Raw genomic sequence first — 13,929 nt, forward strand, 5'->3', positions numbered from 1 at the left:
TTGCTTCCTTCCAGGATCCCCTTTCCTCTTGGGTATTCTGCCCAGATATGAGGGTACATTGCTCTTGATCCCAAGGGCTCCTGTAGTCCTCTTGGGAGGTTTGTTGTGAGGTGAGTCTCTTAACACCTCATTGTTCTTTTTGCTTTTTTGTCTCTTGTAGGCATAAGGTTTAATCTTCTAAATGTAAACTCTACCTTTCCAGACTTGTAACTCTTGCCTTCAGCAGACCTGTAATAAATGTTGAGGAATGGGTGATGGAAAGAAACAAAAATGTAAGAGCTTTAGGTTTGCCTTTATCATTTAAATTAGTGCTTTAGTAAATGGGGTTGAGAACATGGAGGTGAGAATCTCAAGGACAAATGAAGATTACATAATCACTTCCTTCTTCTATTCCCTCCTCCATACCTTAGGCAGGGGTGGGATTTATTAGAGAAGAATTGCATAAATATATATTGAAATTATTAGAGTACATATAACATGCTGCTGTTCTATAATTGTTTCTCATTTGGAGAAACAGTGGAAGCCTGTCATATAATTATGGTATCTTTATCTAACTCTTTATGATTAAACTATCCAAGCATGTAGAAGGCACTCATTTTTCTTTTTAAATTAAAGTACTGCATTGTAGGAATATTCTTCTCATAGAGCGGACAACTGTCACATAAGAGTAACCCAACTGGGAGCCATCTATAGTGCCTGTCTTCCCCCATACAATGAAAAACCTGCTAGCTCTATACCATCACTAGGGTCTTAGAACGGATCTCTTTTTATAGTTCTGTCTTAGAATTTAGTGGGGTTGTGAAGTTGTGTCTGTTGCTTTTAATCTCTGTGTCTCCCCAAGCAATAGGTATGTGTTGTCTGTGAGACCTTTCAGTGCTACAGAAATACAGGAACCCTCAGATACCTCCTCTCAAGCTCAAATGTGGTGATGTAATTTGGGTGGTCTCTGTGTTGGTGATAAAGACTGAGAGTATGAGTGAAGTCGTCAGTGAAAAAGTACCTTTGTTGAGAAAGTTGGTTTATATTCTAGCCCATGATTGCTCTCTCATGTCAGTCTTTACTTTTAAAAACATTTTAACATTTATTAACATATAATAAAATTGACCTTTTTGGGGTATGTAGTTCTGTGAACTTTAATACGTGTATAGATTTTTTTTACTACCACCAGAGTCAGGATTCAGAATGGTTCCCAGAAAACTGCCTTGTGCTATCTTTGTAGTCTAACCTTCCCCTGACCCAGGCAGCCACTGATAACGGTTCTTCATTACTACAGTTTTGACTTTTTGAGAATGTCCTATAAATGCAATTATGTATCAGTAGTAGGTAATCTTTTGAGACTGGCTTCTTTCACTCAATATATTGCCTTTAAGATTCATGTCAGTTGTTGAGTGAAACACCAGTTCATTTCTTTTCGTGGCTGAGTAGTATTCCACTGTGTGGATGAACGTATCATAGATTGTTTATTTTGATGAAATCTAGTATATCAGTTTGTTCTTGTACTGTTTTTGTCTGGTTTTGGTATCATGGTAATGCTGGATTCATAAAATGAATTGGGAAGTATTTATCTTCCAAACTCTGGAAGTGATTGTGTTATTGAAATGTTTAGTAAAATTCACCAGGGAAATTATCTGGGGCTGGAGGTTTCTTTTTTGGAAGACTTTTAACTACAAATGCAGTTTCTTTAAATAATACTGGGGCTATTCAGTGCTATTCTACTTAATTAGTCTTGCTAGAGGTTTCAGTTCTATTGATCTTTTCAAAGGATGAGCTTTTGGTTTTATTGATTTTTTTTCTTGTTTTTCTGTTTTCAGTTTCATTGATTTTTACATTTGTTCTTTAAGGATAATTTCACTAGCTTGAAGATTTTAGGTTTTTAAAGTTCTTTTCCATTTTAAACTAAGAATGTTGTTTCACTTCCTTCTGGCCTGTGTTGTTTCTAATGAGAAATCAGTAGTTATTCAAATCATTAACCTATCTTCCCCACATAAGTAATGTATTGTTATTTCAATCTAGTTGTAAGATTTTTTTTCCTTTGTAATTTTCAGCAGTTAGTGGTGTGTCCAGGAATGAATTTCATTGGAACTATCCTGTGTGAGGTTTGTGAGCTCCTTGAATGTAGAGGTTTATGTCTTTCAACAAATTTGGGGAGTTTCCAGCCATTATTTCTTATTATTACTTTCCTTTCCTCCCCTTCTTGAGCTTTTGACAAGAATGTTAAGGTTTTGGCATTGATTCACAGTTTCCTGAGGCACTAATGATTTTTTTCTTTTTCTATGTTTTTCTCTCTGTTGTTTAGATTGGGTAATTTCCGTTGCTCTGTCTTCCAAGTTCACTGACTTTCCATTCGGCTCTTGAGTCTGTGCAGTGTATTTTCTATTTCAGTTATTACGTTTTTCAGTTCTAAAATTTCCATTTGGCGGCACTTTATTTCTTTGCTGTGATTTTCTAGCTTTCCATTTGTTTCAAGAGTATTTGATTTTACTTGTTGGAACATTTTTATTACCTGCTTTAAATCTTTGTCAGAAAATTCACCCAGTGCTGTAATATCTGTGTCTTCATGGTGTTGGTTTCTGTGGGTTGTCTTTTCCCACGAGTGTTTGAGATTTTCCTGGTTCTGTGTATGCCAAGTAATTTTGGACATTTTGAACAACTTAACAGGTTACTGTCTCAAGCTCTTTCCTCTCTGTTATATATCCATGGTATTTTCTAGATCCCTAGAACACCCCCCCCCCCACACACACACACTTTTCTGTCTTCTGGCTAGAAAGCTCAGTCTTCGTTTACACCACTGTGCTGTATACTTTCCACAGTTGCATATGGAGCCGAATGACAGGAAGATGGGAGAAAAATCAATGAGATTAGCCCAGAGTTTTTCAGTCAGCGAGTATGGTACCTTTCCCTTAGAGTTTTAGGCTTCTGCTGACCCTGCTGCTGTCACTGTTGCAGCTATCGCCACCACAGGATTGCTTGGGAACTGGGGCATGGGGAATGAAGAACAGAAAGAAAAAAAAAGATTTCCTTCACTCTTGAGTATTGGGAGGCCCCTTTCCTACTCCTTGGGCAGAGCTAGATGGCTTTTCTTAGAGTGCTAGCCTGTGCACGCGCGCGCTCGCTCTCGCTCGCGCTCGCTCTCGCTCGCGCTCGCTCTCGCTCTCGCTCTCGCTCTCGCTCTCACTAGTGGTCACTTTATAGGTTTCAGGCTTCATGAAGCCCAGGCTGGAGGGAAAATTGGATGGGGAAGAAATTATAAATGCACTACCAGTTTGATAATATATCAGATTTTGGGCTCTTCCCCAATCTACTTGTTATTGCTTACCTTTTAATTTTCAGTTAGCTGCTCCATTTATTCTGTCTAGGTTTTATAGTTTCATTCAGTGAGATTAACAAGGTAGAATGTGCTTATTCCATTTTACACAGAATGGAAACTTCCCAGTCTCACTTATTATCTGTTTTAGAATGTCATGGCAACTTGAATCTCCTTATTTTGTAGTTAAATATGGTTTGTCAATTATATCTTATTTTTTTCAACATATATGTGATCCTGCCATGTATAACAGTGCAAGTTTTGTCAAGGAGATGATGCTACATTAAGTGTAGAAGGAAATGGGAACATTAATTTTTCTTTAGAGTAATAGCATAGTTTTCATGAACTCTTACCAAAATTATATTACATTTGAAAAACTGTTTTCCTATTTTCAATTTAAACTATTTTCTCTGCCTGAGGATTTCTGGCTTGCCTTTCACTTTGGAAATGTTTTAGTTTTTATTCATTTTAACCTTTTTTAAAAATGATTCATTTCAATAATTAGGTTATTGCTCATCATAGAGCATAGTATGAGGTGACATCCTTCATATTAGTGGAGCCTTTTGGCATTCACTTCCTGTTGCAGACACTGTAAGAATGTTAGAGACATTCTGAAGGCATATCTTTACCTCCTGGATCGATATATGAAGCTGGTTTTATTATAAGACCTATAAATGTGGGTGACTTCAGGTTCTTTATTTTCAGTTTACCTGGTAAGCTACAAGACATAGGATTATCTGTTCATCAGTGAATGGTGCTGAGAAAACAAGCCTTTTTTTGGATATAGGTCTAGAATGAAGGAGTTGAATATGAAAAGATTCCTCGAAATTGCTACTGTTGATCAACTGCTGACAAGCAACCAAATTACGGGTAACCCTGTCAAAAACTGAACTAGATAGAAAGTATTTCCAGGGCCTGATATGCAATAGTAACTGGAAGCAGAGCATGTGTCTTAGTCTGTTTGGGTTGCTATAACAAAATACCAAAACTGCGTGGCTTGTAAGGAACGAAATTGGGACTTCCCTATAAGGCCAACTGGCCCGACGCAGGGGAACACAATCAGATTCACAGGTTGCATCAGACCGAAATTCTCCGGACCACCCAGTTCCAGGAACTGACCTGGGGACTTTGAACCCGGCCCAGCCTTCCCGCCTTTCGAGGGGCGGGACTAACGGTCCCCCAGGATACCCGAAAAGACCACCAAATAAGGAATACCCTGCGCCCTCCCAGATTCACCACACCCCTTTCCCTTCTTCCCCTATAAAATCTTGCCCAACCCTCGCCCGGGTGCGACTTCTCTGGCCCCTTTCTCTCGGACAAGTGAACCTCGCCCGGGAGCGCTCCCTAATAAAGCTCACTTAAAGCTTTCCTCTGTTTCGCGGTGCCGTTTGTTAAGATCCGACCTTACAGTCCCCGGTGGTGCAGTGGTTAAGAATCCACCTGCCAATGCAGGGGACACAGGTTCGAGCCCTGTTCTGGGAAGCTGCCACAGAGCAACTAAGCCTGTGCACCGCAACTACTGAGCCTGCACTCTAAGAGCCTGCGAGCCACAACTACTGAGCCCGCGTGCCTAGAGCCCGTGCTCCACAACAAGAGAAGCCACCGCAGTGAGAAGCACGTGCACTGCAACAAAGAGTAGCCCCCGCTCACTGCAACTAGAGAAAGCCTGCGCACAGCAACGAAGACCCAACACAGCCAAAAATGAATAAATTAAAAAAAGAAAGAATGAAATTATTTCTAGAGGCTAAAAGTTCAGGATCAGGGTGCTACCGTGATTGGGTGAGGGCCCTCTTCCAGGTCTCAGACTTTCCCTTGAATCATCACGTGGTGGAAGGGATTAGGGATCTTTTTGGAGTGTCTTTTATAAGGCACTAATCCCTTTCATGAGGGTTCCACCCTCTTAAGTACATCCTAAAGGCCCCCCTTACTAATAATGCCATCACCTTTAGGGTTAAGGATTTCACCATGAATTTTGGGGGCATATAAACATTAAGACCATAGCAGCATGTAAATGAATCCAATAAAACAAAAATTGATTGAGTTTTCAGTTTTACTGTTGGTTGGTATTTATAAAGTTGGGGTGAAATTGAAAGTATTGGCAGGAATGAAAATTTTGTTGCTGTTTTTGTAAATAGATATCCTAATTTGTTGGTTCTCCATTGAATTATTTTCTGATTAAGAGTTTTATTTTTTTATTATTTATTTATTTTTTTAAAGAAGATGTTGGGGGTAGGAGTTTATTAATTAATTTATTTTTGCTGTGTTGGGTCTTCATTTCTGTGTGAGGGCTTTCTCTAGTTGTGGCAAGCGGGGGCCACTCTTCATCACGGTGCATGGGCCTCTCACTATCACGGCCTCTCTTGTTGCGGAGCACAGGCTCCAGACGCGCAGGCTCAGTAGTTGTGGCTCACAGGCCTAGTTGCTCCGCGGCATGTGGGACCCTCCCAGACAAGGGCTCGAACCCGTGTCCCCTGCATTAGCAGGCAGATTCTCAACCACTGCGCCACCAGGGAAGCCAAAGAGTTTTATTTTTAACTAAAAAAATTTGATGTTGAAAAAATATGTAACTTGTGATCATGACGTAGAGAGATTGGTGTGTTGAAGGGCAAACACTTTGTTTATTAAAGACCTGTAAATTATTTTTTTTAATTCATTACATTCAGTTAGATATTAACATACTCAGATCATTGTATGGAAATGTACTATGTTATAAAATTTGAAGAAAGAGAAAAGATACTTTTCTCCACCTATATGTCTAAACATTAGTCTGAAAAGCTTTTTCTGGGGATAAAACTTTATTGCGTGGGATCAGGTACAGTGTGTGTTTCATGTTTGCCTAATGGTCACTCCCATAGAGGAAGTGTAAAATAGTCAGAATCACCTTACCTGTTTGCATATATCCTTCGTTTGTTTTAAAAATTAAAATCCTCACTATCATGTTCAAGTTGACAATCCCATTTTTGAGTCCTTTAAGGATGGAAATGCTATAATGGTACAGAATAGTTGGGTGGGGGTAGAAAAATACATTTTAAATATATTTGGTCTTCATTGGGAAGCCTTTTTTTACAAAGGCGTATGTTGCAAGGATACATCAGTGCTCACTGTGTGCTTCTATAATATCCTGTGCTTACCACCATTACAGCATCTGCTATACTCTGTTGTTATTGATTTTTGTTTTTGTTTTTATCAGGTGTGTCAGTGCTTAAGGTCTAGTGGTACCTAGAAAATATGGAGCACTGACTAAATATTTAATAAATAAATAAATAGAAAATATGGAGTACTGACTAAATATTTAATAAATAGAGAGAGGGAGGGAGGGAGAGAGAGAGAAAGAGAAAGAGAAGGAGAGAAAGAGGCAGGCTGTAGAAATGTGGGGAGTCCGGTGTGGGGCCGGTTGAAAAAGAAGAGAAAAAAAAGAGAAAAGTGATTACTGGCTAAGGATACTAAAATCTGGAGTTCAGGAAGTAATTGAAATACTAGTAGTTGAATTTCTGGGCTCTTTAAATATCTTTTTGTATATCTTTTTCTAAATTGCTTTCTTAGGTGGTAAGCCTAAGTGTATTTGTTGGGGTAGATTTTCTTCTAATTCTCCATTACTCTGTTTTCAGTCGGTTTTCTCCTATATGCTGAAATGTGTTTTCTTGTGCTTCTCCCTCCCTGAACAAAATGTTTTCATTATTGTTTGCTTCCAGTACATATGTGTGTCTTCATATCTGCAGGCATATAGTCACTCTGTCGAAATGTTTTATGTTCTAGATAAATTATACTCACATCTGGGGCCCTCTGTAATAAGTACTTCTTTATACTTTGCTAGTCTCCTTTCTTCTGTACCCAAGTTAAATAAGGGAGCAGCCAGGTGAAAATGGAATGAAATAGGACTAATTTTCATAATTCCCTCTCCAGAAAAGTTTGATGGAAAACCGATTACCTGACTGCTCGACCTGAAGCATCTTAAGGGTAAGAAGCCTTGTAAATATTTGTATACTTATTAAAAACTAAATGACACTCTTAGGTACCACCTAGGAGGTTGTGGTTGGAGCTTCACTTAAACATGACCTCTTCTTTTTTGCTGGAGTTGCCATATGTTACGGCATTTAGTGTTTTATTTCCTATATCTATATAAAGTAGAAAATAGGATACAAAAATCCTAGGGCTATTTACTTTGTGAGTCCTAGATTTTGTGTCTTGCTTCAACATTTTTATTTCCAGATAAACAGGAATCTTGATAAATATTATCAATGTAGAATAAAGAACTTATTTATCTTTGTGTAAGTTCCTTTTGAAGAACTATTTGACAATTTAAATTTTGTAAACATTTTACTCATATTCTTTCTATATGTGGATATTCTTTGAGTTACAGGAGTTTTTAAAATTTGTTCACTTGTTAATAATGAAAATCTGAGTCATACAGATTTATCAGTTTTAATCCTGTGATATACGTAAAATCCGTTTGGGGTGGGGAGGTATTCATGTGTTTGTGCATGTGTGTTTGTTGTTGAGTACTTTGTGCTAGTCTGAACACTTTAAATGGATTATGAGATTATGTAATTTGATTTTCATAATGACTGAAATGGTTACTGTTTTATCTCCATTTTATAGATGAGGAAACAGGCTTAAAGAAGTCATACTACTAGTAAGTGTCAGACTAGTTAATGTTTGAACCCAGGCAGTTTTTTTCTAAAACCAGTGCTAAAGGGACATTCCTGTCTATACTGAAGAGTGCTGGTATTAAAGCTCCAGGTGAAGAATATTCTAAACAAAAAATTGTCAAAATAGCCCACTTGAAGCAAACAGGTCTACTTGCAAAGTGTGGTAAGAGTGTTATATGGTGGAAATCAGGTAGGAAAAAAAATTAGAGGGACCATTCTGCAAGGGATTTAAAAATTAACAGTGACATATTAGAAGCAGGAGGGAGTTGATTATGTAGCAAAGAAGTTGGAAAGGAAATAACTATTAAGCTGAAGGAGGTAATTGCCTTAACCTTACTCTGAAGCGAACAAGTGGAAGCACTAGGGCAAATATCCATGATAGTTTAAGCCAGATTGACAAAATAAATGTAGATAAATCAACAAAATCATATAGCCTTCAGGGCATTTTTAAAGAAACTCAAGGACACCATTGCAGAACCATTGACTCAGATGTGTAATGAGAAGCTGTTGTGCCATAGTACAGGTTGAATACAAATGTAAATAGATGCCTATACTTAGGAAAGCTTGAGGGGCCCTTTGCAGTGAAAGACTGAGCCACATCTCCAAACTAGGCAGCCTTCTATAGTCTTTAATAGGGTTGGCAAACGTTTTCTGAAAAGGACCAGATCGTAATTATTTTAGGCTTTGCCAAGTATACAGTTTCTGTAGTAACTATTCAGCTTTGCCATTGTAGTGCAAAAGCAGCCATAGGCAATATATAAAGGAATGAGCATGACTGTTCTTCAACAAAACTTTATTTACAGAAACAGCCAGTTTTTTGACCGCTGGCCTATAATAATGGATCGAATTCCACCCCCACCCCCACTGCCACCCCGACATCACTAACAAATAGCCTTGCTTATGGTTTCTTAAAGGGAAAATAAAAATAACATTCTTGGAGTATCAAATTTTTGAGTAGTTAATTGGCAGGCACTTAATGGTTTTAAGACTGGGATTGGGATGGAAAATGTGCATTAATAGTAATGGTTAACATTTGAATGCTTTTTATTGCTAGACAGTGTCATAAGCACAGGTATGCTGATGACAAAAATTACAATTTTTTTTTTTTTAAATTCTCAGGTAGCTAGGATAATGGGGTAAGATGGTGTGGTATGAATTTCCCCAAATGAAGAATTACACTCAATTATAGATCATACAGGGGCATAGTATGATTCTAAAATCAGCTAAGTTTGGAAGTTGGCTTTACTGTACATATGAATCTTGCACAAATCTTGATAAAGTGCAGATTCTTATTCACTAGTCTAGGGTGGTGCCTGAGGTATCTTTGTAGCAAGTTCCCAAGTGATATTGATACTGTCCTGAGTAAATACCAAGTGGAATAGTAACCTGTGACTATCGGAATATTTTTAGAAGTATTCTATCTCAGCAATTCCATCATTCTAGTTACTCAAATCAAAATACTGAGGAATAATCCTGGAATCTTGCTCTAACACATATGCCGCATTTAGTCTGTCAGCACATCCTGATGGCTGTATTTTGAAAACTGCTGGAATCTGAGCACTTTTCATCAACCTTGCTACTACTTTAGTACAAGCCACTGTCATCTCCCCCTCTAGATTATTGCAGTAGTCTGCTTGCTGGCCTCTGCTTTTCCCTTTGCTGCCTCCTCTGCCTTAAACCCCTTACTGGCTTATCACACTCAAAGAAGCCAATGTATTTACCTTAGCCAATAAGTTGTTACCTGATACCTGAAGAATAGCACCAGAACTAAAACAAATGTTAATGTAGGCTGAGTGGGAAGTTTTCCTTTTGTTCTTGACATTCTATCTACTTTTATTAAGGTAGACTGTGATTGAATTAATGTTTTAAAAGTAACTCTAGTCCTGACTCAAATTTCCAATTTTTAACCCACTAAAACCTTTAAATTATTCTTGTATGTGTTAGTTTCTTATTTTCTGCTTGGGTTTTGAATCAAAGTATGGGCCTTTGCATTTCTCCTTATTTAATCTAATACAGAATTTTCCTAGGCAGTACATACCTTTAATGTAGAAACTCACATGTGTACGTTATTTAACAAACTAATAGAAAAACTACCTCGTGTACACATGGAAGAATCATAACTGATGAAATTGGGGATTTCTTGTGCCTAGATATTACAAAATATATTTGAATACTTCATTGCAATCACTCGTCTTGCATCAATTCAAGAAAGAATTCTAAGAGTTGATTTAAAAAATAATTTTACTTCATAAATTTGTTCCCCTCGACTAACAAATTAATTTCCTTTCCTCTGTTTCTCATTTTGTCTCTTGTAATCACCATTTTCCTAGTCCCCTAGGCCAAAATGATCTTTTACTCCTTCCTTTGTATTTATTTAGTCGCCAAATGTCAGAAATTCTTCAGCTCTTCAAAATTTGTTTCTTTTTTATTCACTTCATAGCCAATTACTCTAGCTATGCAAACATCTCTGCTTCCAATCTCTCCCCTCTATAATCCATTCTGTGCTTTGCAGGCAGATCATTCTTTTAAAAGATTTATTTACATTGCTTATATTCATGTCAGTCTTTCTCAGAAGAATCTATAGGATTGGCTCTAAACCTCTCAGTCAATCATTAGAGATCTGTCTATAATCTAGCCCTACTTGATTTATATTGCTCTGCTTATTACTCTCATTACCCTCACTGTAATCTTTCAGATGAACTTCTTGGCGTACATGCCCATTCCTTCTCAGTATATACACACAGTTGCTCTTTCACCCACTGACTTTTTTTTTTTTTAACATCTTTATTGGAGTATACTTGCTTTACAATGGCGTGTTAGTTTCTGCTTTATAACAAAGTGAATCAGTTATACATATACATATGTTCCCCATATCTCTTCCCTCTTGCGTCTCCATCCCTCCCACCCTCCCTATCCCACCCCTCTAGGTGGTCACAAAGCACCGAGCTGATCTCCCTGTGCTATGAGGCTGCTTCCCACTAGCTATCTATTTTGTATTTGGTAGTGTATATATGTCCATGCCACTCTCTCACTTTGTCCCAGCTTACCCTTCCCCCTGCCCCTATCCTCAAGTCCGTTCACTAGTAGGTCTGTGTCTTTATTCCCGTCTTGCCCCTAGGTTCTTCATGACCATTTTTGTTTGTTTGTTTTTTAGATTCCATATATATGTGTTAGCATACGGTATTTGTTTTTCTCTTTCTGACTTACTTCATTCTGTATGACAGACTCTAGGTCTATCCACCTCACTGCAAATAACTCAATTTCGTTTCTTTTTATGGCTGAGTAATATTCCATTGTATATATGTGCCACATCTTCTTTATCCATTCATTTGTTTGTGGACACTTAGGTTGCTTCCATGTCCTGGCTATTGTAAATAGAGCTGCAATGAACATTGTGGTACATGACTCTTTTTGAATTATGGTTTTCTCAGGGTATATGCCCAGTAGTGGGATTGCTGGGTCGTATGGTAGTTCTATTTTTAGTTTTTTAAGGAACCTCCATACTGTTCTCCATAGTGGCTATATCAATTTCCATTCCCACCAACAGTGCAAGAGGGTTCCCTTTTCTCCACACCCTCTCCAGCATTTATTGTTTGTAGATTTTTTGATGATGGCCATTCTGACCGGTGTGAGATGATATCTTGGGGGTTTGATTTGCATTTCTCTAATGATTAATGATGTTGAGCATTCTTTCTTTTTTTTTTTTTTTTTTTTTTTTGCAGTACGCGGGCCTCTCACTGTTGTGGTCTCTCTCGTTGCGGAGCACAGGCTCCGGATGCACAGGCTCAGCGGCCATGGCCCACAGGCCCAGCCGCTTGGCGGCATGTGGGATCTTCCCAGACCGGGTCACGAACCCATGTCCCCTGCATTGGCAGGCGGACTCTCAACCACTGTGCCATCAGGGAAGCCTGAGCATTCTTTCATTGGTTTGTTGGCAATCTGTATATCTTCTTTGGAGAAATGTCTATTTAGGTCTTCTGCCCATTTTTGGATTGGGTTGTTTGTTTTTTGATATTGAGCTGCTTGCAAATTTTGGAGATAAATCCTTTGTCTGTTGCTTCATTTGCAAATATCTTCTCCCATTCTGAGGGCTGTCTTTTCGTCTTGTTTATGTTTTCCTTTGCTGTGCAAAAGCTTTGAAGTTTCATTAGGTCCCATTTGTTTATTTTTGTTTTTATTTCCATTTCTCTAGGAGGTGGATCAAAAAAGTTCTTGCTGTGATTTATGTCATAGAGTGTTCTGCCTGTGTTTTCCTGTAAGAGTTTGATAGTGTCTGGCCTTACATTTAGGTCTTTAATCCATTTTGAGTTTATTTTTGTGTATGGTGTTAGGGAGTGTTCTAGTTTCATTCTATTACATGTAGCTGTCCAGTTTTCCCAGCACCACTTATTGAAGAGGCTGTCCTTTCTCCACTGTAACTTCCTGCCTCCTTTATCAAAGATAAGGTGACCATATGTGCGTGGGTTTATCTCTGGGCTTTCTATCCTGTTCCATTGATCTATATTTTTGTTTTTGTGCCAGTACCATACTGTCTTGATTACTGTAGCTTTGTAGTGTAGTCTGAAGCCAGGGAGCCTGATTCCTCCAGCTCCATTTTTCTTTCTCAAGATTGCTTTGGCAGTTCCAGGTCTTTTGTGTTTCTATACAAATTGTGAAATGTTTTGTTCTAGTTCTGTGAAAAATGCCAGTGGTAGTTCGATAGGGATTGCATTGAATCTGTAGATTGCTTTGGGTAGTAGAGTCATTTACACAATGTTGATTCTTCCAATCCAAGAACATGGTATATCTCTCCATCTGTTTGTATCATCTTTAATTTCATCAGTCTCTTATGATTTTCTGCATATAGGTATTTTGTCAAACTTAGATAGGTTTATTCCTAGATATTTTATTCTTTTTGTTGCAGTGGTAAATGAGAGTGTTTTCTTAATTTCACTTTCAGATTTTTCATCACTCGTGTATAGGAATGCAAGAGATTTCCGTGCATTAATTTTGTATCTTGCTGCTTTACCAAATTCATTGATTAGCTCTAGTAGTTTTCTGGTAGCATCTTTAGGATTCTCTATGTATAGTATCATGTTATCTGCAAACAGTTGACAGTTTTACTTCTTCTTTTCCAATTTGGATTCCTTCTATTTCTTTTTCTTCTTGATTGCTGTGACTAAAACTTCCAAAACTATGTTGATTAATAGTGGTGAGAGTGGGCAACCTTGTCTTGTTCCTGATCTCAGTGGAAAGGGTTTCAGTTTTTCACCATTGAGGATGATGTTGGCTGTGGGTTTGTCGTATATGGCCTTTATTATGTTGAGGTAAGTTCCCTCCATGCCTCCTTGCTAGAGAATTTTTGTCATAAATGGGTGTTGAATTTTGTCGAAAGCTTTCTCTGCATCTTTTGAGATGATCGTATGGTTTTTCTCCCTCAATTTGTTAATATGGTTTATCACATTGATTGATTTGCATATCTTGAAGAATCCTTGCATTCCTGGAATAAACCCCACTTGATCATGGTGTATGATCCTTTTAATGTGCTGTTGGATCCTGTTTGCTAGTATTTTGTTGAGGATTTTTGCATCTATGTTCATCAGTGATATTGGCCTGTAGTTTTCTTTCTTTGTGACATCTTTGTCTGGTTTTGGTATCAGGGTGATGGTGGCCTTGTAGAATTGAGTTTGAGAGTGTTCCTCCCTCTGCTATATTTTGGAAGAGTTTGAGAAGGAAAGGTGTTAGCTCTTCTCTAAATGTTTGATAGAATTTGCCTGTGAAGCCATCTGGTCCTGGGTTTTTGTTTGTTGGAAGATTTTTTTTTTTTTTTTTTTTTGCGTTACACGGGCCTCTCACTGTTGTGGCCTTTCCCATTGCGGGGCACAGGCTCCGGACCTGCAGGCTCAGCGGCCATGGCTTACAGGCCCAGCCGCTCTGCGGCATGTTGGGATCTTCCTGGACTGGGGCACGAACCCGTGTCCCCTGCATCGGCAGGCG

At 38.4% G+C, this 13,929-nt stretch overlaps 1 protein-coding gene across 6 annotated transcripts in view; it reads left to right on the forward strand.

Annotated features, from left to right (window-relative positions):
* SCAF11 (SR-related CTD associated factor 11) overlaps positions 1 to 13,929 on the forward strand; it is a 73,221-nt gene that overhangs the window by 15,052 nt on the left and 44,240 nt on the right. For 5 of the 6 annotated variants that reach the window (XM_060166458.1, XM_060166460.1, XM_060166462.1 and 2 more), the window contains exon 2: positions 7,208 to 7,261. The gene's annotated coding sequence lies outside the window, so the exon portion shown is untranslated. Of the gene's footprint in view, positions 1 to 7,207; positions 7,262 to 7,903; positions 7,938 to 13,929 lie in introns of all 6 variants that reach the window. The other variant, XM_060166459.1, reaches the window with a different exon arrangement.

This window comes from Lagenorhynchus albirostris, chromosome 11 (genome assembly GCF_949774975.1).
Source record: "Lagenorhynchus albirostris chromosome 11, mLagAlb1.1, whole genome shotgun sequence".
NCBI lineage: Eukaryota > Metazoa > Chordata > Mammalia > Artiodactyla > Delphinidae > Lagenorhynchus > Lagenorhynchus albirostris.